Here is a 24,231-nt window from a genome sequence, read left to right as displayed (position 1 = left end):
AACATTTTCTCCCTGCTTCCCTTGGCAAGGTCTGACTGAGAAAACAAAATTTCCCAAACTGAAAATTTTCTGCTGAAAAACCAATACTAGTCTGGTTGGGGACTTTGGTTTGCAAGTATTATTGTTATTATTCTCTTCTGATTTCTGAATCAGTTCAGTTCAGTCTTTGTCCTCCAGGTGTGTTTCCAGCTGCTGAGTTGTGGGGGAGAGAGGCCAATTCATGATGTCTCTACCCCCCTTTCATAGTGTCTTCCAACTTGCTAGGAAGCTCCTTTGCTACGATGTGAGTCAAGCAGTGTCCATTGTCGCTGTGCTATCTCGGAGAAGTCTGCATTGTACACGGTTCCTGGGCTAGTCCTTGGGAGTGTGGATCCCTTCAATGGGCCAGCAGCGAGTCTGGCTCCTCCCTTGTCACACCTGAAAGGTTTGTGTGTGATTCTTTGGACAGGTCTACACTACAAAATTAGGTTGGTGTAATTACATTACTTAGGCTGGCAATGCAGTTCTATCAAGCTAATCCCGGTATAGATAGTGGCTCAGCTGTCAGAACTTTCTGGAGCTATGAAAGGGGAGGGGCCCAGCCTCTGTAGCAAGAATGCAGGGCAGGCGAGTTCACGGCAGATGTGGTGGGATACTGGTGGAGGCCAGTTATGGTGATATAATGACCAGCAGCATTTACACTGACATTTGTCACTTTAAGTTTGCTGCAAAAAGCACTAGGCCTCTCGTCGAGGTGGTTTTATTTTGTCACCAAAACAGGGCAATTTTGTCGCCAGACGTGGCATTGCAGAGTGTGCACCAGCCACAAGCTGCCGACCGAGGGAGCGTTGTGTGTTTTTCACACATCTGAGCAATATAATGATGCTGAAGTAACCTTGTAGTGCAGACCTGGCCAAAGATTCACACACACACACAGCTTGCAAGGAAAACCTCACCTGCTCCTCTGCTTTGCAGAATCCAAACACAAGCAAAGCTTGTCAGGCCCCGGTGGGGATGGCAGGGAGTCAGGTGTGGGCAGACAGTGTGTTGTTGCCACAGGCAGGCACCATGGCTTAGCTGGCTAAAGCACCTGTCTTGTAAACAGGAGATCCTGGGTTCAATTCCCAGTGGTGCCTCATTGACTAACTCTTGAGCAGCCTGGTATTGGCTACTGTGGGAGGACGAAACACAGAGCTCTTTGGTCCAGCCCAGTGTAGTTGTTTAAATTATTCTCACAGGCACTGATAACAGACTTACTGAAAATTTGGAAGTTAAGAGCTGATAGGTCAGTGTTCCAGCCTGTCACAGATGATCCTGCTTCCTCTGGGACAGGGGCAGGTCTGGGCTCTCAGGCTGAATGGCTCATTGTGGCTGGCAGAAACTGTGAGTAGCTCATTCAGTTTGCACCGAGGGTTGAGTCCTGCTTTGTGCACCGTGTGTGAGAATGAAAATCCTAAACTGCCCTTTGAAATAACGAAAGCAGCAGGACGTGTTATTGTCCCTGCCCCAAAGCAGACAGACCAATGGAGAAATGCCGTTGAGTCGAGGGTAATACTCCACTGCCGTTCTACCTTTTTTGCTTGCTAAACTCCCTCCCAACCTTGAGGGCTCCCAGAGCCCGGTATTGAGCCTGAGCCGAGATGTCTACGCTGCAAATTTACCACCCCATGGCCCTAGCCTGGGAGCCTGCACTGGCATGGGACAGCGCTGGGTGTTTCATTGCAGTGTGGACATAGCCTAGCATTATGTCTACACTGCCATTAACACACCCAAGTCACTATTCTCAAACCCTGGGTCAGTTGATTCTTAAGGGCAGGAGGAACAGGGACTCCCACCTCTGTAGCATGGGGGTGGGTCACCTGCTGGGATCATCTGGGCATATTTCACCTCGTCAGTTCCCTGCCATTGCCTTGGGGGCCCCTTGTTCGCTGCCTCTGGTACCCAGTTTAGCCTCCTTCCTGAGGGCTGAAACGCTTTGATCTATCTAAGGTCTGTGGGATCAATACGTGTCATGGTGTAATTCTGTGTTATTCGGGGGTCAGACTAGCTGAGCTAATGGCCCCTTCTGCCCTTAAACGCCATGAAAACATTTCCCTGGTTCCTCCTTGCGCCTGACAGACACCACGGTGAGGGGCCCAATAGAAGATCCTGGACACAGCGCTCTGGCTCTTACTTTACTTGGGGACGTCAGCGCTTTCCTAGCAAAGCTGCTGCTAAAGCGCTGGATTTGGGGAACGGTTCGGCTCCGGTTCAGAGATCTGCCTGCGGGGTGTGAACCTGCCACGAGGAGCGGGAAACGCAACCAGCAACGGGAGGCGTTGGCTGAGCTCCAGGCTGCCCCCGTGTGGCCAAAGCTTAGAACTGAGCAGCGGAGTTTAAAGCTGGCGCTGGGAGGGACCTGAACACACGGGGCACAAAGGCTCCTGCGTGTAACGCTTGTTGGGTGGGCAGCTGAGTGTAGCTGATTGCCGGAGTTCAGGGCTGCACCCCGGGGTGCTGAGCAGGTGTCTGTGCTCAGGTTGGCCTCGCTATGCTGGTTTCTGGGAAGTTTGGGGCCACCAGTTCCCCCTAGGGAGAGGGGAGCCAGCCCAGGAAAGGAGGCCGGCAAAACTCTGGTACCAATTGGCAGTGGGACTGCCCCTGTGAAGAGCCGCTGTAGCCCCGCCAGGGAGAGCCGGTCTCTCTTTATGCAGCCCCTCCCCCATTCCTCAGGACGAGGGTTGTGCTCAAAAATCTGTGCCCCGTGTTTTCACCTCCATGTGAAGCGCACAGTGCAAATAACCCTCAGTGCATCAGCTCAGTGCCAGGCTCCACTTCCACCCGCTCAGAACGCAGAGCTCCCAGGCTGAGCCTGAAATTGGAAGCGGGAGACCCTGTAACCAGCCGGGCTCCGTGGCTGAGCCTGTGATCCCAGCGCCTGGGGAAGCTGAGGCCGGCGGATCGCTTGAGCTCAGGAGTTCTGGGCTGCAGGGGGCTGTGCCCATCGGGTGTCTGCACTAAGTTTGGCATCAATATGGTGATCTTGGGGTCCCCAGGTTGCCTAAGGAGGGATGAACTGGCCCAGATCGGGAACGGAGCAGGTCAAAACTCCTGTGCTGATCAGTAGTGGGATTGCACCTGTGAATAGCCCCTGCAGCATAGCCTGGGTGAGACACAGTCTCTTTTTATACAGACACCCCCCGCAGAGCCTGGAGGGGGGATGGGAGCACCCACACGCTGGGGATTCTGACTTGGGGGGAGGGATGCCTCCCTGCAACACAGATCTTGAAAAGGGGAACAGAGACACCCACAGAGCCTGGGGGCAGGCAGGGGAAACCACACACGGGAGCTAGTTCATGGGGTGGGGGACAGAGACACCCACCAGAGATCCTGGATGGGATCACCCACATGATGGGGATCTTGAACTGGGAGGAGGGAAACACCATGTACCAGAGGTTCTGAAGGGGGAACAGGGACACCCATACACCAGGTGTCTTGCAGCAAGAGCTGCAGTCTTCTTTTACACACGGCAGTGATGGGGAATTAACCAAATCCCGTGCGGAGCTTGTTCCACTAGATGATTAGCCTCACTGAAGTACCCAGACCTTTTAACAATAAGAAGTGAAATGAAATGGCCATATGATGGCAACAGATCCGGAGAAATGTGTTAGTCTCTAAGGTGTCACACGTACTCCTGTTCTTTTTGAGGATACAGACTAACACGGCTGCTCCTCTGAAACCGAAGAGATGAGAAGCCATGTTCTTGTTCAATGTGCATTGAAGCTGAAAAGGGAGATGTTTCCTCTTTGATTCCTAAGCCCCCAACTCTAATCCACTAAACACCCCTTTCCTCCCACAGCCAGGACTAAAACCCAGGAGTCATAACTAGTGGCCCCCCTTAACCTTCTCTCTGTGAGGCAGAAGAAGAAGCTCTGAGACCCCTGGGCTGTCCCCTTGCCACCCTGCCTGGGCTGCACTTGGAACCCAATGGGGTTTCCTTGGGCAGTTCTGAATCTTGCTCCCAGGAAGGGTGTAATTTTAGGAGCAGGTTCCAAATAGCGCAATTAACCAGCCAGAAGGGGCAGCAGGTATCGGTGTAGGAGCCATTGAAATAATCACAGCAAAGTAGTTCAGGAAACTGTTATTAATGACGTGTGAGTGAAAGGTGAGAATCTGATGGTGTCAGTGTCACACTAGAGGGCGCTGTGATGGTTTTAAATTTGTCATCCAAACCCAGCCACCACCTAGCACATGTTTTAACCTCTTCTTCTCTTACCGTTGCTCCTTATTAGGGAAGGGGAGAGAGCAAACGAGCAATAGAAACACAGACCTAGTGACCGAAGCAAACATTTCTTTGCTCCTTGCTTGGCTCTGTCAGTTATTTGGGTACAAACTCACCCCCCACCCACTGTCTGGGCTGGGCTCAGTGGGCAGGAAGAGCTCAGCTGTCAGTGGGACTTGGGAGCTCGGCACATTGCTGTGAGCTGCTTGAACGTTTAGGTGAAAACCACCTAAACACGGACACAAGGTCTAGGCTGCAGTAACTCATCTTGATCTGCGGCTGTTGAAGCTACAAGGCAGAGGACTAAGTACAACATTTAAACTGATGTTTGACCTCAGAGAATAAAACAAATGTGTCTGTGAAAAGAGGGGAGTCGAGTTCAATCCCTTGTCACCATCAATGTGCAAACCAGGAACCTGTTGCTTTGCATTCCTGCTGTGTCGCCATCACGTGGCTATTCTCATAGACTTTAAGGTCAGAAGGGACCATTATGATCATCTAGTCTGACCTCCTGCACAACGCAGGCCACAGAATCTCACCCACCCACTTCTATAACAAACCCCTAACCTATGTCTGAGTAACCCATTCTGTCTCAGTCCCTTTAATTTAAAAAATGTGTTTTTTTCATAGAAACTATATTTTCCTTGTAGATACATAGGGGCAGATTAATCTACAAAGGGAAGGTGATTCCAAGGCAGTTCTGGAGGAGAAGGGAATGTTTTCAGCATCACTAAATTATTTTGTTGTGCCTCACAGAGAGAGAAAGAGAGAGAAAATAAACCTATTAATCTGAGCTACGGACACAGTTCACAGCATGAAATACACAATTTTGTGTTCAATGAGTTGTGTTCATTTACATAATATGAAAAATATGTATTAGGCAATGCATGAAAAGCTCACTGCATTGAACAACCCACTTGATCTAGTCAATGTACTACAGAATATTTAAAGAAGTTAAGAAAGATGTGCTTATAAATTAACATGTTGTGCCATTTACACATGCACAAGACACAGAAGAAACTGAATTATTTGAGCTACTAAAATTTCCACTTTCTCACAGCATTTTAGGTCTCAAGGTTGTTTTAATTTGCTTATTTTTTTGGAACTAGAAATAGGGAAAGCATACACTGAAGTCAGTGGAATTACCGCAGTGAGGGATTAGTCTCATTATTTGTCACTAACAAAACCTTTGTTAACAGAGAGTTAACTTTGACTGTGACTATCTCTTACCTTCCAGAACATCGAGTTCAGTAAAACTCAAACTCTGGAAAAACAGGGAATACAGAGTGAGGGTACATGCCCAGATGACCCTAACTCTGAGTCTGCCCTCTAGAAGAGAATCCCTGATAGCATATGAGAACAAGGAAAGGTCTGGGGACAAATTACAGCTACTTCCCAAGAGTTTGTTTCTCCTGTAATTAATTGATCCTGGCCCCATCAATTGATCCTGGCCTGGTGTCTGGCCGTGGAATTTACTGTTTTTATCCCAGCATAATTGTAAAGCAATGTCTTCTTTAAAAGCTCCTTTATTCCAGGTTATACAAACAGGTCACTTCCCAGCTATTTCAAGGAGATGGAATTTTCCTGACCCACAGGGAACTTAAACTAACATGCTCAAGATCACACATTCCTTAGGAGAAAACAAAGGGGAAAAAAACCAAAACCCACCAAACCATTGCTGTTTCTACCCAAATGATCAATGAGACCAGAAAGGGAGACTGTGCAATTAACTGTCTGTACTACACTGAGGGTATGGCTACACTTGCAAATTTGCAGCGCTGCAGCAGGGTGTGAAAAAACACCCTCTGCAGCGCTGCAAATTGATGCCTAAAGCGCCAGTGTAGTCAAAGCCCCAGCGCTGGGAGCGCGGCTCCCAGCACTGTCCGTTATTCCCCACAGGGAGGTGGAGTACGGACAGCGCTGGGAGAGCTTTCTCCCAGCGCTGGCGCTTTGACTACACTTAGCGCTTCAAAGCGCTGCCGCGGGAGCGCTGCCGCGGCAGCGCTTTGAAGTGCTAATGTAGCCATAGCCTGACTCTGCAGTTACTTGGATGCAGACACACCCAGCTCTACAGTTGGTAAACATACAGAGACTCTGCTGCTGCTCATGAACTAGCAGCACATGACCTCTGAACAGCTGCCATTCGAATGCATCTGAAAGTCACAAGGAACAACGATCTGTGTTAAAGGAAGGCTGCCATTTATTAGAGCCCCAATTGATGCCGTGTGCACAAAGAGAGGATTGAATGTGTAACAGGGAGTTTGGTAAATCTTGGTTATTTTAGTTTTGTAACAGGCTCCTGTCCACCTCCAGTAGAGTTTTCAGTCCCAATGGCAACTTACTTACCAAATGTAATACAGACTAGTCCATGCCTCCCACGTGGATGTGGTTCTTGTTCTTCTGCACATTGTAGCCCATAGAGACCAAAGACCTGCAAATGTGACTTCATGTGCCTTTGTTTAATTGATGAAAATAGACATTTAGAGGATTGGAACTGATTTCAGCTGGGGGATATGTTTGCTAGGTTTCTATGCATTTGCACAGGAAAGCATTGAGTGTGTTAATTCATTTTAGGGATCCCTATTTAGGAGAGCTCCTGAACACACTGGAGATGGAATTACTTTTACTGAAGGTACAAGTTTGTAAGGGAGCACTTGGATTTGAACCAAGGACCGTTTGATCTGCAGTCAAACACTCTACCACTGAGCTATACTCCCATGACATTTGCATAGGCAAGTCAGTGATCTTAAGGATTTTGAAGGACGGGCTCTGCCTCAGAGATCTCCTTTTCTATTCCCAGACCTCAGGGGTTTAAAAAATGGGGTTTGATTAAACTTTATATACACATGTAGACACCACAGCTTGCACACCCACCAACATAGCTTCTCCCTCTGACATAGCTACCACCTCTCGGGGAGATGGGTTAACTGCACGGACAGGACAACTCTCTCTCCTCCGCTTAGAGCAGCTTCATTATTTATGAATAGGTGGGAAATAACCTCCTGAATGGACAGGAACCAATTTATCAGATATTGCTGTGTCTGCATTCAATATGGGTAACTGGTCATATTGGGCTGGATTAGTAGGAGCGTTGCCAGCAGATCGAGGGAAGTGATTATTCCCCTCTATTCAGCACTGGTGAGGCCACATCTGGAGCATTGCGTCCAGTTCCCCACATACACACACACACACTACAGACACAAATTGGCGAGAGTCTAGGGGAGGGTAACAAAAATGATTAGGGGGCAGGGGACTTACGAGGAGCGGCTGAGGGCAGGGCCGCCCAGAGGGTGGGTGGGCAGGGGGGGGCAGTTTGCCGCAGGGCCCCCAGGAGAATACAGGATTCTATAGTATTGCAACTTTTTTTATGGAAGGGGCCCCTGAAATTGTTTTGCCCCAGGCCCCCTGAATCCTGTGGGCGGCCCCTGCCCAGACCGTGGTGCTGTCCCCCCACTCCACCCCCTTCCCTCGTTGTCCTCCCTCCGAGGCCCCCCCCTGTGCTCCACCCTCACTCCCATTTGGCCACTTCCCACCCCTGCTCTTTGGCTGAGGCCTGCTGGTCGCGCTCCTCTCCTCCCCAAGGCCTCCTCGCGCCTCTCCACCCCTACCCCAAGGTCTGCCTGCTGCCCCCACCTCTCTGCCCCCTCCTGAGACCCGCCCTGCCCATCACCCACCCCTCTCTGCCCCCTCCCCTGAGACCTGCCCTGCCCACACCTATCTGCCCCCTCCCCTGTCCATCGCCCACACCTCTCTGCCCCTCCCTTGAGACCTACCCTGTCCACCTCTTTCTTTGATCATCTGTTGTTATTCCTTGAAACATCAAGGATGGAATAAAAAGCAAGTTTACTCCAGGGTGAGGAAAGAAAGGAGCCATCAACCCCCTGGCAAAGCTCAGTGCCCCAGAGAAAACCTGCCCCCTGCTATCACAATCACTGATGTACTGGGGATATGACGGGAAAGGGACTGTCTGAATGATCGAGGCAGGAAATGGACAAAAATCTACAGCAACATCATTAACCACAAACACACTCTCCTCGTGCTCCAGCCAGAAGGGAAAGGAGCAGGAATTCTTGCAGTTCAGCCATGGACACACTTACACAAGGGCACAGCAGTGTGTGTGTTGTGGAAGCTGGTCTGAGGAAACAACTGGAATTGATCACTCAGTGAGAACAGAACTAGAGTGCAGTGAAAGCCACATATCAAGCAAGTAGTTGTGGCCGAGTGGTTAAGGCGCTGGACTAGAAATCCATTGGGGTCTCCCTGTGCAGGTTCAAATCCTGCCAACTACGCAGGAAGTTGTGGTTCTTTAGTTTCAATGGAGCTGGGTCTTGTCTCACTCTTCAGTTATGTCTACATGAAAGAATAATGTGGCTTAAGTTAAAGTGTTTTAATTGAACAGCTGTTGCATGTCCACCCTATGCCCCTGTGTCACCAGAGCACATCCATGCTAGCATCTCTTGGATTGCCACAGAGAGCAGTGCACTGTGGGTAGCTATCCCACTGTGCAACTGGCTGCAGGGTGCTTTGGGAAGGGTTTGCAATGCCTCACGGGCTGGTACAGCACCACATGATGGAGGTTTCTATCCCATTGTTCCATGGGCATCTTACTAGATTGCCAGCTGCTTTTCAACTGCAATGTGCGTGGTCGGGTAGAGAGCATGTGTGTGTGTGGGGGAGAGACAGTGTGTGCATTGCGGAAGAGTGAGTGTGTCGCACACTGTCTCTAAGTTCAGACAGCTGCTGGAAGCAACCAGTCCTGAGGCACGGGGCAGCCCCGACATCAGCCCCCCTTCTCTCCCTGGCTCAGCACAGCACAGCACTCTCTGTCACACACACACACACTGCTGCCTGCTTAGCTCTGTGTCAGGGGTGCTGGAACAGGGGGTTTAGAGGGCCATGGCCCCACCACTCTGTACTGGCTGTTAGGACAAATGATGGGAGGGGAGGGTGCAGCCTTGGGGAAGAGGCGTCTGTGGGTGTGGCCTCGGGGGGAGAGGTGCTGTGAGTGGGGGTCCTTAGGGAAGGGGTGTCATGGGGGTGCCACAGTTCGGACAACGGTGCCCCCCCCGCCACTGTAAGGAAGCTTCTGCCACCCCTGCTCTGTGTTGGCAGAGCAGGAGAGAGCAGCATCCATGGCAGTGATTTGTTCCCCAGGGCTCTGGCAGGCGGGCTCGGGAGGTGATTTAAAGGGCCCGGGGCTCCAGCCGCAGCAGGAAGCCCTGGGCCCTTTAAATCACCAGCCTGGGGAAGCCGGGCCAGGCTGGCACAGCGTACCGGCTCTTGCCGGTACCCCATACCGGAACATACCGGCTTACTTTCACCTCCAGAAGGTCCTCACGTGGATCAATAACTGGTTAAAAGATAGGAAACAAAGGGTAGGAATAAATGGTCAGTTTTCAGGATGGAAACAGGTAACTAGTGGTGTCTGTACTGGGACCAGGACTAGTCAACATATTCATAAACGATCTGCTAAACAGTGAGCTGACAAAATGTGCAGATGATCCAAAACTACCGGCTTGCTTCCTAGAACGAACACTCCTTGACTGGGGTGATCCACAGGGAGTAGCTCAAACCTACAAAGTGTCTGGGCAGGGGCAGGACATTAGCACAGCAAGGGAGGGGTGTGGCAGTGACATCACAAAGCATTTTGCAGGACATCAGACTATTGGTCAAAGGTGGTGCGGAAGGGGGTGACCTCACAGAGAGATGCTGACATCAGCCAGGCAGGACAGGGGCGAGGGGCCAGGGAAACCTCAGAGACCCCTGTGGCTTTGCTTCAGCAAGTCTCCTTCTCCAGGTCTCTCTTTGAGGACTGAGAGAGTATTTGGGTTCAGGTACGTGAGCGCCAGGAGGAACCTCTTTAGAGTTTTCTCCTTCCCTTTTAGTGATTTTACTAGAAAACAGCCGTCCCTGTTTAGAAGGTAAGAGCCTCCCCGAGGTTTGAAACCTGTTCAGTCTGATCCATCTGGTGACCGTTGAATTCTAGGCATGGAAAACACAAGCTTAAAGAGGTAGAATTTTATTGCGCACCTGGGATTTTGTCCCTTAGAATCACTGGGGTCATTAGGGTTTGTCCTTTTTGTTTCACCTTTTCCTCTATCCATCCCTTCCTCCTTTCTCTTTGTCTCTTGCTTCTTTTGTCTGTTTTCCTGTTCCCCTCCCAACACCAGGAGCGAGGTGGGTGTGTGTGTGTGTGTGTGTGTGTGTGTGGGTGTGTGTGGAGCGGGGGAGGGCGCGGCAGCACCCACAGTGGGGGGACCACCCAAAACTGTGGGGCTGAAAGAGAGCTCAGGCAGTGATCCCCACCGGTGACCTGGGCCATCCTTTGGGCTCGTTGGTGAGAACCCTCAGCCTCCCGTCCTCAGTCTCTACCCTGATTGGCTGAGCAGGGGGTTATTGACAGGGAGGAGACTCAGGTCCTTGTTCTCTTTTAAGACCAAGGAAATAAGTCAGAACCAGTTCTATGTTTGATGAATTTTGCTGCTTTGCTGCATTAATGGTCTCTGAGCAGTTCATGATTCTCTCTAACATTGCAGTTCTCCTCAAATACTTGCTGAATAATTACTGTGCACTGTTGTTGGTGTGGAGCTCATCTGAAAGCACTTTATTCAGGTCATTCAATGTCTGAAATTCAAGATGTGATGGTTAGTTTGAAAATCAGGGCTCTTGGGTCCTATTCCCAACTCTGCCATGGGCTGGCTGTGTGACCTGAGACTAGTCAATTCTCTTTTCTCAGCCTTAGCTCCTCCCTCTTTCAAGTAGGGATAATAATGATCCGCTCCTACCTACCTCAACACACTCACTGTCTCTCCCCACACACACAAAGTCTCCACACTGCAGTTGAAAGGCAGCTGGCAATCTAGTAGGATGCCCACAAAACGATGGGAGAGAGAAATCTGCATCACTGAAAGTACAGCCATGGAGACACCACACACCAGCCTTCCCTAGCTGGCAAGAATCAAACTTCCACAGAAAAGCCCCTATGGTGTCATAGCCCAGCTCCCTAAGCCCTCAGCCACAACCACTTAACACATGGGTCTTTCTACACTCGGGTTCTGTTCTCACTGAAGGGTCATTTCCAATTGTTTGCTCACACCAGCTTCCCCAGCACACTCACTGCTGTGCAGCTCTGTACGTGTGGCCATGGCTGAACAGCAAGAATTCCTGCCCATTTCCCTTCTGGCTGGAGCATGGCTAGAGTGTGTCTGTGGTTAATGATGTTACTGTAGATTGTTCATTCCCTGCCTTGGCAATTCAGACAGTCCCTTTTCCCAACATATTTCCAGCACATCAGTCTCCGGCTGGTGTCTCCTGGGCAGTGGAAAACATCTCTTGTTTGGTGCTGCCAAGGGGATCGTGCAGAGCTGAGACGTCCCTCGGCTTGGATCAAAGGGGAATGTTGGATGGAATTTATCACACAACCCTCCCTGCTCCCCAGAGCCCCATGGGGAGAATCTAGAGAGGGGGGAGTCATTCCTCCCCTGTGCTCCCAGAAGAGCTGCTAGGGCTCCTTCCTGCCAGCTACTCACCCCTGGATTCACCCTCAGCTCCTGGGAACTTTCTGCTCCAAAGGCTCCAGAGGCCTGGGGTGGGGAGGGCATCACTGCACAGTCTGAAACACAAGGGAGGTTTCTGGAATTGAAGGAAGGAGCAGAAAATGGAGAGGAAAGAAACAGAGAGAAAACGCCTCTTCTCCCCTCCCCCTCCCAGCAAGAAATGTGACCAAGGACCAGCGTTAGGCGAAATGGTGCCCGGGGCAAAACTTGTACTTTGGCACTTCCCCATTGCCCCGGACGATCCGCCTCCCCGTTTACAGCTAGCTCCTGCACTCCCAACCCTTGTGCCTCCTTCACCCCTAACTCCTGCCCCCTCCTGTGCCCTAACCCCTACACTGTCGCCTTTGCCCTTAACTCCCACACTCCCCTCCTGTGCAGGGCCGACTCCAGACCCCAGCGCGCTAAGCGCGCGCTTGGGGCAGCATCCCACGGGAGGGCGGCAGGCGGCTCCGGTGGACCTCCTGCAGACGTGCCTGCGGAGGGTCCCCTGGTCCCGTGGCTTTGGTGGAGCATCCACAGGCATGCCTGTGGGAGGTCCACCGGAGCCGCGGGACCAGCGGACACTCTGCAGCCACGTCTGCAGGAGATGCACCGGAGCCGCGGGACCGGCGACCGCCAGAGCGTCCCCCGTGGCGTGCCGCCCTACTGGGGCAGCGCAAATCCTAGAGCCGCCCCTGCTCCTGTGCCACCAGCCATTGCCCCTCTGCTGCACCCCCTTCATCCCTAACCCCTGCACCCCCTCCTGCACCCATGTGGGGACACTGATCTGTGTACATGGAGCTGCCGGCATTGCTGCCTGCTCCTCCCTGGGATGCTGCTCCTCCGGGCACCCCGAGGGGCTGCAGGGCGTGGGGAGGGGCGAGAAGTGACATCATCCGAGCTCCCTGCATCCAGGTCACTTTCCTCAGCCGGGCTGCATCAGGGGAGGGCAGAGAGCAGCAGCTTCTGATGCTCCCCTCACAGCACAGCCCAGCTGGGGAAAGTGACCAGGACGCATGGAGCACATAGTGTTGCTCCTCGCTCCCCCCAGCCCTCTATGGGGCCACGGAGGAGCACTGGGGCAGGGAGAGCAGTGAGCACCTTTGCACTGCCACACGGTGCCCTTTGACCCCCTGGAGCCCTGGGCGGCTGCCGGGGGGCCCCACCCCTAAGGCCGGCCGGGCTCCCCAGCACGAACAGCAGAGACACAGGGAGACTGGCCACCCACTGAGCAGTGGTAGCCTGGGCGGCTCCTAATGGAGGCTCGGGGGGGGGGGGCTCAGCCTCCCCAAACCTTGCGTCACCAAGGGGGCAGTGGGGCCCATGACTAGGGGCCCTGGCCAAATTGGCCCCCCCTGGAAAAGTCTCCCCCATGTCAGCCCCAGGGCTGGAGGAGCTCCCACTCCCTGCTATGGCCCGGGGGCTGCAGCTTCTCTGGTCTCGGGGCCGCAGCGGGGCAGGGGTAAAGGAGTGACATGGTGGGGCCAGTGGGGGAAGGGGTGGAACAGAGGTGACAGTGGATGGGGCCGTGGGTGGAAGGTGTGGAAGGGGGCGGAGCCACAGACAGAAGTGGGGGGGCATGGTTCCGGTTCTGGGGCCCCCACACTTGTTCTCCCTGTCCCTGGGCTTTGGCATCACTAGCCGCTGCTGTAGCCCTGAGGATTAATCTGTTGGTCTGTATAAAATGTCTTTTTGATAAAAGTGTGTAGGCTGCATAGATTAATAGAATTTGCAATAAGCTGTAATGCAAGATACCTAGAAGCTTCTAGGCCAGACATCCTGGCCTATTTCCTCTGTGATGCTGAAAGCAACCTTTAAGACCCTTACTCAGAAAAGTAATAATAGGAGACAAACCTACGCAAATTGTCTAGGGACTTTTGAATATCTGCTAACCTTTCACCTAGTTAGGTGCAAAGTGGGGGATTTTTGCCCACAAATTTCACACATATACCTGCAGATGCGTCATTTAATACGTACACAAAAGGTCAGCCTATGGAAACAGGTACCCTCACCTTTCCATGGGGGAAAGACAAATTTGGGCATAGGAGGAAGGATTTCTCCCTATAAAAAGGGTGACAATCCTCCATTAGGGCAGGCGATACACCTCTCTATTTTCTTATCGTCTCAACCTGCTTCGAAGCCTCTCTCTCCTATGAAAGCTGTCAATACTAAGTCGTAGTATTAATTCTTTTCAAAGTTGTAAGTATGAACTTATTTCTGTTTTACTTTAAAACATCTAAACTAAAAGGGTTTAACTCATAACCAGTTTCTTTGTAACTTCCTCTAGCAAAGGTGTAAAATTCACTCTAGTACTACTGTTGCAAAGAACATTTAGAACTGTGATATTTTGTAACTTTGTAATCTCAAACTGCTTTTAACATTTTATATTTACTTATTGCTTCATTGATTTTAAATAAAAGGTCTTGTTTGACTAATTCTGTCTCAGTATAGTTTTTCTGTCACATACCTCAATCTCCTTGTATTAAATTCTGTGAAGCCTGATTCAAGACGAACTTTATCTTCTGATCACACATATTGGCGAGCCATATCCATATTATTAATATCTATCAATTATTATTAACATAACTAATTAATTAGAAAATTAATTATTAAATAAAACTAAATTAAGTGGATAAATTCCACTATCCCTACTAACCCTCCCCAAATCAGGCTACACTGCTTAGTGAGTAGGGTTCAGTGGTCCCCATAATGTGGGGCATGACTCCTAGGGGGACACAGAGGAACATTCATGGGGGCACCTCAGGGCCTGAGCCAGCCCCCATGGAGGGCAGGGAGGGAGCCCCATTCAGCCCCACTCTGCCCCAGCTCTTCCCTAACCCCACCCTCAGCCTGGGCCCCTGGCTTCCAGCCCAGCCTCGAACCACTTACCCGTTTCTCAACCGTGGCTTCCGAGGGGCCACAGGCATGGCTAAGAGGGCACAGTGTGAAATGTTTGGGGAATCACTGGTTTAGGGTGATGTTCTCAATCACTTCTATGCAGTCCAATAAAAGCTATTCCTCACCCACCTACCCCTCCATCAGGACGGACTAGGTACAGTGGTGAGCTGCAGCCGGTTCGCGGGAACCGGTTGTTAAATTTAGAAGCCCTTTTAGAACCGTTTGTTCCCTGTGGGACAAACTGGTTCTAAAAGGGCATTTAAATTTAACAAGTGCTCCCTGCTGCGGCCCCAGCTCACCTCAGCTCTGCCTCCACCTCCTGCCATGAATGCTCCTCCCTGCTTCTCCTCCCGCCCTGCTTCCCGCGAATCAGCTGTTCGCACGGGAAGCCTGGGAGGGCTGAGAAGCAAGCAGGCTTCCCGCTCAGGACAAGGAAGACGATGCTGAGGTAGGGAATTAGGGGGGCCGTGTGCCCCGGCTGGTCCCCAGCCGCGGCCCACCCAAGCCCCGCGTCCCCAGCCGCCCGGCCCCACGCCCGGCCGCCCGGCCCCGCGTTCCCGGCCCTGACCCTCCCCAGCCCCGCGCCCCGGCCGCCCGGCCCGACCCTCCCAGCCCTGCGTCCCGGCCGCCCGGCCCCGGCCCCGCCCCCGACCCTCCTCGGCCGCCCGGCCCTGGCCGCTACCCACCCCGGCCCCGTGTCCCCGACCGCCCAGCTCTGGCCGCGGCCCTCCCCGCGTCCCCGACCCTGACCCTCCCCAGCCCCGTGTCCCCAGCCCCGACCCTCCCCAGCCCGCATCCCCGGCCGCCCGGCCCCGCGTCCCGACCCTCCCGGCCGCCCGGTCCCGCGTCCCCCGCCGCCCGGCCCCGGCCCCGCGTCCCCGACCCTCCCCAGCCGCCTGGTCCCACGTCCCCGGCCGCCCAGCCCCGGCCCAGTGTCCCCGACCCTCCTCGGCCGCCCGGCCCCAACCCTCCCAGCCCCACGCCCCGGCTCACCCGCGTCCCCCGCCGCCCGGCTCCGGCCGCGGACCGCCCCGCGTCCCCGGCCGCCCGGCTCCAGCTGCGACCCTCCCCAGCCCCGCGTCCCCGACCCTCCCCAGGCCTGCATCCCCGGCTGCCCGGCTCCGGTAGTGTGGGTACGGGCACGGCGGTGGCCGCGACCCCACCTACCCGGCTCCGGACACGGCCCCCCAGCTCTGGCCCGGCCTGGCCCCATGGCTCCAGCCGCCCGTCTCCTGCTGTTTTGCCAGGGGGCCGGGCTCCGGCAGCGCGGGTCCGGGCGTGGCGGCAGCCCCGGCTGCCCGGTTCCAGCTCTGGCTCCGCCCGGCCAGCCGCCTGGCTCCGGCCGCTGGGCTCCTGCCACATCCTCCAGCTCCGGCCGCGCGACTCCTGTCCCGGCCCCGTGTCCCCGGGCTCCCGGCTCCAGCAGCGGCTGGACTGTAGCGCCGCCAGCCACGTCCAGGCAGCGCGGTAAGGGGGCAGGGAGGGGGTGTTGGAGAGAGTGTAGGGGAGTTTGGGGGTGTGGGGTCAGAGGGCAGGGAACTGGGGGATTGAATAGTGGCAAGGGTCCTGGTGGGGCAGTCAGGAAGGAGCAGGGGTTGGATGGGGCGGTGGGGGGCAGTCAGGGGCAAGGGTTCCAGGGGCAGTCAGGGGACAGAGAGAAGGGGTGGTTGGATGGGGCAGGGGTGCTGGGGGGCCATCAGGAATTGGATGGGGTGGCGGGGGGCAGTCAGGGTACAGGGAAGGAGGGTGGATGGGGCAGGGGTCCCGGGGGGGGGGGGAGGCGTCAAGGAACACGGGGGGATGGATGGGGTTGGAGGGGGGAGCTCATTCAGCCCCTGCTTACGCTTAGTATTTAAAAACTCCATATTGGCCGGATCTCTGCTGGCCTTAGATTTCTCCTCATGTCTTTTTTTGATAGTTCAGATGAGGTGGCTGAGTGGTTAAGGTGATGTATTACTGATCCATTGTGCTTTGCATGCATGGGTTTGAATCCCATCCTCACTGGGTGCATTTAGTCTTCACAGCTTCTTTATTGACAAACATCTCCTCCTTTGGTACAATGACAGATCAAACAATGTTGCTTCTTGCAAACAAAAACCTTCTCAGAAACTCAGATCCCCCCCCTTGCTTTAAATAAAATGTCTAAATCCCAGATTTTTTAAAAAATTCTCTAGTCCCGTATTTCTTAATTTTTATCTCAAAAGGTAACATCCTCATCATTTCCCCCAAACACCCTGAGACCTCCCCAAATAATTAAAATACACCCATCCTGAGCAAGGCCACAACAGTGAACCAGAGCTAGTGTCTAGGCCAAGCTGTTCTGAAGGAGGCAACTCAAACATTTTCTCCCTGCTTCCCTTGGCAAAGTCTGACTGAGAAAACAAAATTCCCCAAACTGAAAATTTTCTGCTGAGAAACCAACGCTAGTCTGTTTGGGGACTTTGGTTTAAATGTATTAATATTATTCTCTTCTGATTTCTGAATCAGTTCAGTTCAGGCTTTGTTCTCCAGGTGTGTTTCCAGATGTTGAGTTGTGGGGGGAGAGAGTCCAAGTCATGATATCTCTTCCCCTCTTTCATAGTTTCTTCCAACTTGCTAGGAAGCTCCTTTGCTACGATGCGAGTCAAGCAGTGTCCATTGTCGCTGTGCTATCTCAGAAAAGTGCTCTGCGTTGTGGCCTCAAGAGCCATGGATGCAAGTTGAGTTACGATGACCTTTTCCTTGTCCCCACGTTTCTTAGGTGCCTCGTCCGACACGTGTCAGAAAAAAGGACCGGTTTCTTTTTGAAGCATTTGCACTGCAAGGCAGAGGCAGTCTTCTTTGCTTCCTCGAAAGATTGACCAAAAGGTGGGAAGAGCAGACACATTTGGCAAGGCACCACTGGGTGCTGCATCCCTAACCTCCACTTTACCTGGCAGGTGCCTTGGTCAGCTTAGCCACGGTGCCGCTCTCTGGGACTTTTCTCCCAGCTGCTCCATTTCTCATCACTGACAATCAAAAGGAAGGTGACATGGCCTCTGTGTGTGGACATCCCCAGCGAATCACAAGGACGTGTGGCACAGGCTCTCGTGTTGCAGCAATTGCAGTCGAAGCAACCGCCATGCCAATGCCAGTCACAGCAGCCTTTTCATCAGCTCCAGGCTTGTGATTTGATTCTTTCCAATGCCTCTTTCCAAAGAAGCCTTTTCCTTAGCAAGCAATTACTTGGATACCAAGGGAGGTCTCTTCTGTTTCTTAAGATGACACAGGAAAATGTGAGCAGAGGAGACAAAAGCCATGCAACAAGGCACCTCTGGGAGTTGAACCCAGAATCTCTTGTTTACTAGACAGGTGCTTTAGCCAACTAAGCCATGGTGCCTGTCTCAAAAAGGTGTTTACAACTGTTCCATTTGATGGCCCAGGACAACGCCTGCACATTCCAAAGTACAGACGTTCCCCATTTCCCTCAAGACTTGCAAACCTTCAGGTGTCTGGCTCTCCGTGCACAGCAAGCCACAGCTGAGTTGACAGAGGGCTTCTAACATGTCTTCTCCCACCAGCCACTGTGATCATATAGCGGTTAGTGATCTGTGTTTCAGTCGCAGCAACCTTGGCTCAGTTCTGAGTCATGGTCACCTTTCCTTCAGCTCTAGACTTCTCCTTTGCCGCTTTCCAAGTGTGGTGGGGTGGCTGCCCCAAACAAACAGGAGAAAGATTAAGGCAGCCTTGCAGAGGCTGTGCAGAACTCAGCCAGTCAGGAAAGGGCTTCTTGGGAGACCCAATCAGGAGAAGGCTTGCTGGAGCAACCCGTATATAAAGGACTGCTGAGCACAGCAAGAGTCAGTCCATCCTTGGAGTTTGAGGAGGGAGGATTGGCTGCCCTGAAGGAAGGGCACCATGATCAGAGTAGTGCTGGGTGGGTATGGGGAGCATGAGTGACCTCCTGGCCGACTACTGCCAGACTGAGGCCCTGATACAAAGGCGGAGGAAGGTGCTAGGTCTGTGGGGAAGTGGTCCAGGGAAACAGATGGTGGGGTTGAAGGTGCACCCCTTTTGCCTCAGTCGCCGCTGACACAGGTGGCTACACCCTGGACTGCAGCTGGCCACTGAGGCAAGCATCTGGGTAGAGGACAGTTGCCCCCTGGAAGAGGAGAGAGAACTGAGTGGGGCACAGCCAGAGGGCTGTGTCCATAAGAGGACATTGAAGTCCTGAGAGCGACATGAGTCCTAATGATAGAACAGATGGCAGCCAGACGCCACTAGAAAAAGGCGCACCGGGGGACCAGAGCTAACTGCCAGGACGGCCAACAGGAGGCACTGCAGTGGTGAGACATGCCCCATGGCACCAAGACTCAGCCGCAAGGAAGGCTCTCTCTGTCTTGAACCACCACTTAGAAGGATTCTGCTGACAGATCTTTTCTTTTTATGAAAAGAGATACAAAAAAGGAGCCAACAGAGACATTAGGTTCAGCAAGGAAGAACTGTCAGGCCAAGCCAGGATTTCCTGGTTACTAGGAAGGCTCTTCAGCCAGCTCTTCCCAAAGACCACTATCCAGAGGCCCTTTAACAGTCACTGCAGATGTTCACCACAAAAGAGACAAAGAGATGCCAAAATAGAGTTCTCCACTGCCTGCAGCCATCAACTGACCAGGAGTTCTGTGCACAGAGAGGCCCCTGCTGGTGGAAAAAGGCTTTGGTAGAGACTCTTCTGACACCAGCCGTGGTCATATAGCGTTTAGCGCTCTGTGTTGTGGCTTCAGCATCCACAGATGCAAGTTCAGTTGGGGGATTTTTTTTTGTCTCCGCATTCGTCTAGTGGCTCCTTTCAACACTTGTCACCAGAAAGACCTGTTTCTTTTGCAAGCAATGTACAGCTAGGCAAAGGCAGTCTTCTCCATTTCCTCAAAAGATCACCAAGCTGTGGGGAGAGGAGACGCATTCAGCCAGGCACCACTGGGTGCTGGATGCTGAATCTCCTCTTTATTCAGCAGGTGTCTATGAAGGACATAAATCTACACCGTGTTGAGGTCAAGCATAGGAGTTTATTACACACAGCACTGGCGGAGTGTCACCTTGCTTATTAAGCTCAGAGACACTGCCAATCAATTGATTACAATAGAATATATAGGTTTTCCATGGGCGGGGGAAAGTGATGGGGTAGGCAGTTCCACACCCTGGGATAGGTTTTGCAACAAGACAAGATAGCACAGTAGCCAATGGTTAACAGGTTACATAATGTCTCCACCCATGGTCTCAAGTTAGCAAGTTAACATTTAATTAATACTTTGATAAAATGTTAGTAGTATAAAATATATATGTTGAATTCTGATTTGAGGTCCATAGGAATGGAGCAACTCTTTTGATTGTCCAACAGGTACATTCCTAGGGGTTAAAGCAAAGAAACAGTGAAAGTATATGGCAATAAAGATTGTTTTCTGTGTGTCTAAAGGCAGCATTGGTCCCTGGGAAGAGAGGTGGAAGGATGCCATATCTTATACTGACATGTGCCAACTTCTCATAAACTCAAGGTTGGATCTGTGGGAAGAACGTCTCCCTACAAAAGAGACTAACACAATAGGAACAGGGATTCTTTGTTCAATCTGCAACTCTGAATAAGACACAATTATTTAGTTCTTAGATCCAACACCTAGCAATTTGCTGACCAGGCCTATTTTAGCAAGCAAGGCTTTCTGTTTACCCCACCTTCTCTTAGCTGATCACTATTTGCTAGGCCTCTGGTCCCTTGACCATACTCTGGACTTTGGGTCTGGAAAAGAGCTGGCACAATACATACACCAGGTTGTTATATAAAATGCACATGGATTTTAACCCTTCACATACAGTAATGGCAAAGTTCTTGGTTCAGGCTTGTAGCAGTGATGGAATAAACTGCAGGTTCAAATCAAGTCTCTCGAGTCCATCCACAGCTAGGATGGGTCATTCAGTCCTTTGCATAGAGCTTCAGTTTGTAGCAAAGTCCCTCCAGAAGTATGAAGCAGGATTGGAGACAAGGTATCAGCCTTTTATAGTCTCTTGCCATGTGGTCTTTGCTTTCTTTGTCCCAAGGACACTCTATCCAGCACGTGGCATAGAAAAACCTTAGAGTTCTGTCCATAGGCAGGTCCTGCATACCTTGCTGAGTCACAAGGTGTATCTGCCTTCTCTCAATGGGTCGATTGTATAGCTGATGGTCCTTAATGGGTCATCAAGCAGGCTAGGCAGAACTAACACCAACTTGTCTGGCTGGGGTGTTCCCCGGAAGCAGAGCACAAGTTTGAAATACGGGCAGCATAGAGCCAACATTCATAACATCAACTACAAAAATGATACACTTGTAGAGATAGCATCATTATAATCAGCCTATCAGAACCTCTCCATACACCCCTTACACGACAACGTTTCTACAATATTGGCTGCAAATATACAACAGTGGTTGCAACGGTGATCTATGCAGTTACAGATTATGTCAATAACGTCACAGGAGGTGACACAGCATCAGTGAGACTGATATTGGAATACTGCCTCCAGTTTTGGTGTCCTCATTTGAAAAAGATGTTGTGAAATTGGAGCTGGAGCAGCAAAGAGCCACCAAATGTTCTGAGGGCTGGAGAAAAATGCCTTCTAGTGAGCTATTGAACAAGCTCACCTGTTTAGCTTATCAAAAGAAGATTGAAAGGTGACTTCATTGAAGTGTTGAAAGGCCTTAATGGAGAGAAAAGATTGTGTATTAAAGGGCTCTTTAATTGAGCAGAGAAAGGCGTAACAAGATCCAATGGCTGAAAGGTGAAAAGAGATAAATTCATATTACAACTAAGGCACAAAAATTCAACGGAGAGGATGATTCACCACAGGAACAACCTGCCAAGGAAAGTGGTGGATTCTCCATCTCTTGATGTCATTTAATGAAGACTAGATGCCTTTCTGGTATGTGTTTGCCCCAAAAGTAGCTATTGTATCATACAGGAGGCCTGTGATATGCAGGGGGTCAGATTAGATGCTCTAATGGTCTCTTCTGGCCATAAGGTCGAGTAATTTCTGAAAAACTGAGTGTACCATTGGGAGCAGTGTCTGATGTTTTCCTGTCTAGCCGGCTTGCTTCCTAGAACGAACGCTCCTTGAGTGGGGTGATCCACAGGGAGTAGCTCAAACCTCCAAAGTGCCTGGCCAGGGGCAGGACATTAGCACAGCAAGGGAGGGGTGTGGCAGTGACATCACAAAGGCCTTTTGCAGGACCTCAGACTATTGGTCAAAGGTGGTGGGGAGGTGGTGACCTCACAGAGAGATGCTGACATCAGCCAGGCAGGACAGGGGTGAGGGGCCAGGGAACCCTCAGAGACCCCTGTGGCTTTGCTTCAGCAAGTCTCCTTCTCCAGGTCTCTCTTTGAGGACTGAGAGAGTATTCGGGTTCACGGACGTGAGTGCCAGGAGGAACCTTTTTCGAGTTTTCTCCTTCCCTTTTAGTGATTTTACTAGAAAACAGCCATCCCTGTTTAGAAGGTTGAAGCCTCCTCGAGGTTTGAAACCTGTTCAGTCTGATCCATCTGGTGACAGTTGAATTCTAGGCATGGAAAACACGAACTTAAGGAGGCAGAATTTTATTCCGCACCTGGGATTTTGTCCCATAGAATCAGTGGGGACATTAGGGTTTGTGCTTTCTGTTTCACCTTTTCCTCCATCCCTCCCTCCCTCTTTTCTCTTTGTCTCTTGCTTCTTTTGTCCTTTCACCTGTTCCCCTCCCAACACCAGGAGCGGTGTGTGTGTGTGTGTGTGTGTGTGTGTGTTGCGGGGGAGTGCTCTGCAGCTCCCACTGTGGGAGGTCCACCCAAAAATGTGGGGCTGAAATAGTGCTCGGGCAGTGATCCCCACCTGTGACCTGGGCCATCCTTTGGGCTCTCTGGTGAGAACCCTCAGCCTCCCATCCTGTCTCTACCCTGATTGGCTGAGCAGGGGGTTATTGACAGGGAGGAGACTCAGGTCCTTGTTGTTCTCTTTGAAGACCAAGGAAATAAGTCATAACCTGTTATATGTTGACAAATTTTAGTGCTTTGCTGCATTAATGGTCTCTGAGCAGTTCATGATTCTCTCTAACATTGCAGTTCTCCTCAAATACTTGCTGAATAATTACTATGCACTGTTGTTCGTCTGGAGCTCATCTGCGAGCACTTTATTCAGGTCATTCAGTGTTTGAAATTCACGATCTGATGGTTAGTTTCAAAATCAGGGCTCTTGGGTCCTATTCCCAACTTTGCCACTGGCTGGCTGTGTGACCTAAGACAAATCAATTCTCCTTTCTCAGCCTTAGCTTCTTCCTCTTTCAAGTAGGGATAATAATGAACCGCTCCTACCTACCTCACAGTGGGTGGAGGATGGGTATCCATTGGAGAGTGTCACTAGGAGTATCAGAGGGGTAGCCATGTTAGTCTGGATCTGTAAAAGCAGCAAAGAGTCCTGTGGCACCTTATAGACTAACAGACATATTGGAGCATGAGGTTTCGTGGGTGAATACATCTGACATAGTTAAGCAAAGAGAACAAACACCAAATCCCCCCTGTGCTTTGGGAGCCAGGTTTGCGGTGGGAATTCTGTAGTTCAGATGACTTCACACCTGGGCATTGTGATTCTTTACCAGTTTCTCTGGCATTGGGGCAGTTTTGTGCTCACAGCTGTGATGGCCGAGTGGTTAAGGAGTTGGACTTGAAATCCACTAGGGTTCCCTTGCACAGGTTTGAATCCTGCTCACAGCGAGGCCTGTATTTTAGCCAGTCTCACCCGGGCAACACCTCTGTACAACCCCCTGAGACACTCTCAATTCTCTCCCCACCCCAAGTAAATCCTGTTCTGCTCCTTTCATAGAGATCCCTGGGACACCACCTCACACTGTGTCCCTGAGGGGTCAGGCAAACTCTCAGCACCTGAAGCCTCTGCCACTCACCTGGTGCCCCATAGATCAGCCATAGCCCTGGTTCTGCTCCTCTCTCTAGCGTGTGAAAGGAGCCAAGTCAGTGACTCCATGGGAGCTACGGGGCTGCAGAACCAACAGAGGAAAAATAGGTGCTCAGCACCCACTGGCAGCCAGCTCCCCCCCCCCCCACTACAGGCCTTGCTGACAAGCTCCTGCTCTTCCCCTTCAGCACCTCCCACTTGCCAGTGATCAGCTGTTCAGTGGGGTGCAGGAGGGGCTGGCGGGGGATGGGGAGGAGCAGGGACGGGAAGAGGTGGGGGAGGGAGAGGAATGGGGCAGGAAGGTGCAGGGTGGGAAGAGATGGGACAGGGGTGGGGCCTTGGGGAAGGGGTGGAGTGGGGGCAGGGCCTGGGGTGGATATGGGGGGCTTTGTCACAGATCCCTCTAGGGCCAGCCCTGAAGGGAAGCACTGACTATCACAGTGACAATACAACTGACCAGCCTTGTGGGGGAGGCTGAGGGAGATCCGCACTCACCAGGTCTCTTCTCTCCCCCAAGCTGAGCCAGACACTGCTCTCTCCTGGCTCTCACTCTAGCAGCTGGACGCCAAGGAGCCATTTCCCCACAGGAAGTGCATTGAGTGCCCCTGTGGTGCTGGGGGGCTGGCGCTGCTGCTG

At 52.0% G+C, this 24,231-nt stretch overlaps 5 non-coding genes across 5 annotated transcripts; 3 read left to right on the top strand and 2 right to left on the bottom strand.

Moving 5' to 3' along the window:
* Window positions 1-1,041: 1,041 nt before the first annotated feature.
* TRNAT-UGU lies at window positions 1,042-1,115 on the top strand. The gene has a single exon. It is a non-coding gene; the product is annotated as a tRNA-Thr (tRNA).
* A 5,770-nt stretch (window positions 1,116-6,885) lies between these two features.
* Window positions 6,886-6,957, bottom strand: TRNAC-GCA. The gene has a single exon. It is a non-coding gene; the product is annotated as a tRNA-Cys (tRNA).
* Window positions 6,958-8,447: 1,490 nt separating this feature from the next.
* Window positions 8,448-8,529, top strand: TRNAS-AGA. The gene has a single exon. It is a non-coding gene; the product is annotated as a tRNA-Ser (tRNA).
* Window positions 8,530-17,957: 9,428 nt separating this feature from the next.
* Window positions 17,958-18,031, bottom strand: TRNAT-AGU. Its single transcript has one exon. It is a non-coding gene; the product is annotated as a tRNA-Thr (tRNA).
* A 5,283-nt stretch (window positions 18,032-23,314) lies between these two features.
* TRNAS-UGA lies at window positions 23,315-23,396 on the top strand. The gene has a single exon. It is a non-coding gene; the product is annotated as a tRNA-Ser (tRNA).
* The last annotated feature ends 835 nt before the right edge of the window (window positions 23,397-24,231 follow it).

Source organism: Mauremys reevesii, linkage group 12 (assembly GCF_016161935.1).
Source record: "Mauremys reevesii isolate NIE-2019 linkage group 12, ASM1616193v1, whole genome shotgun sequence".
In the NCBI taxonomy this organism is placed as follows: domain Eukaryota; kingdom Metazoa; phylum Chordata; order Testudines; family Geoemydidae; genus Mauremys; species Mauremys reevesii.
Note: the sequence above shows the minus strand (reverse complement) of the source record. Positions and strands in the feature narration are given on the sequence as shown.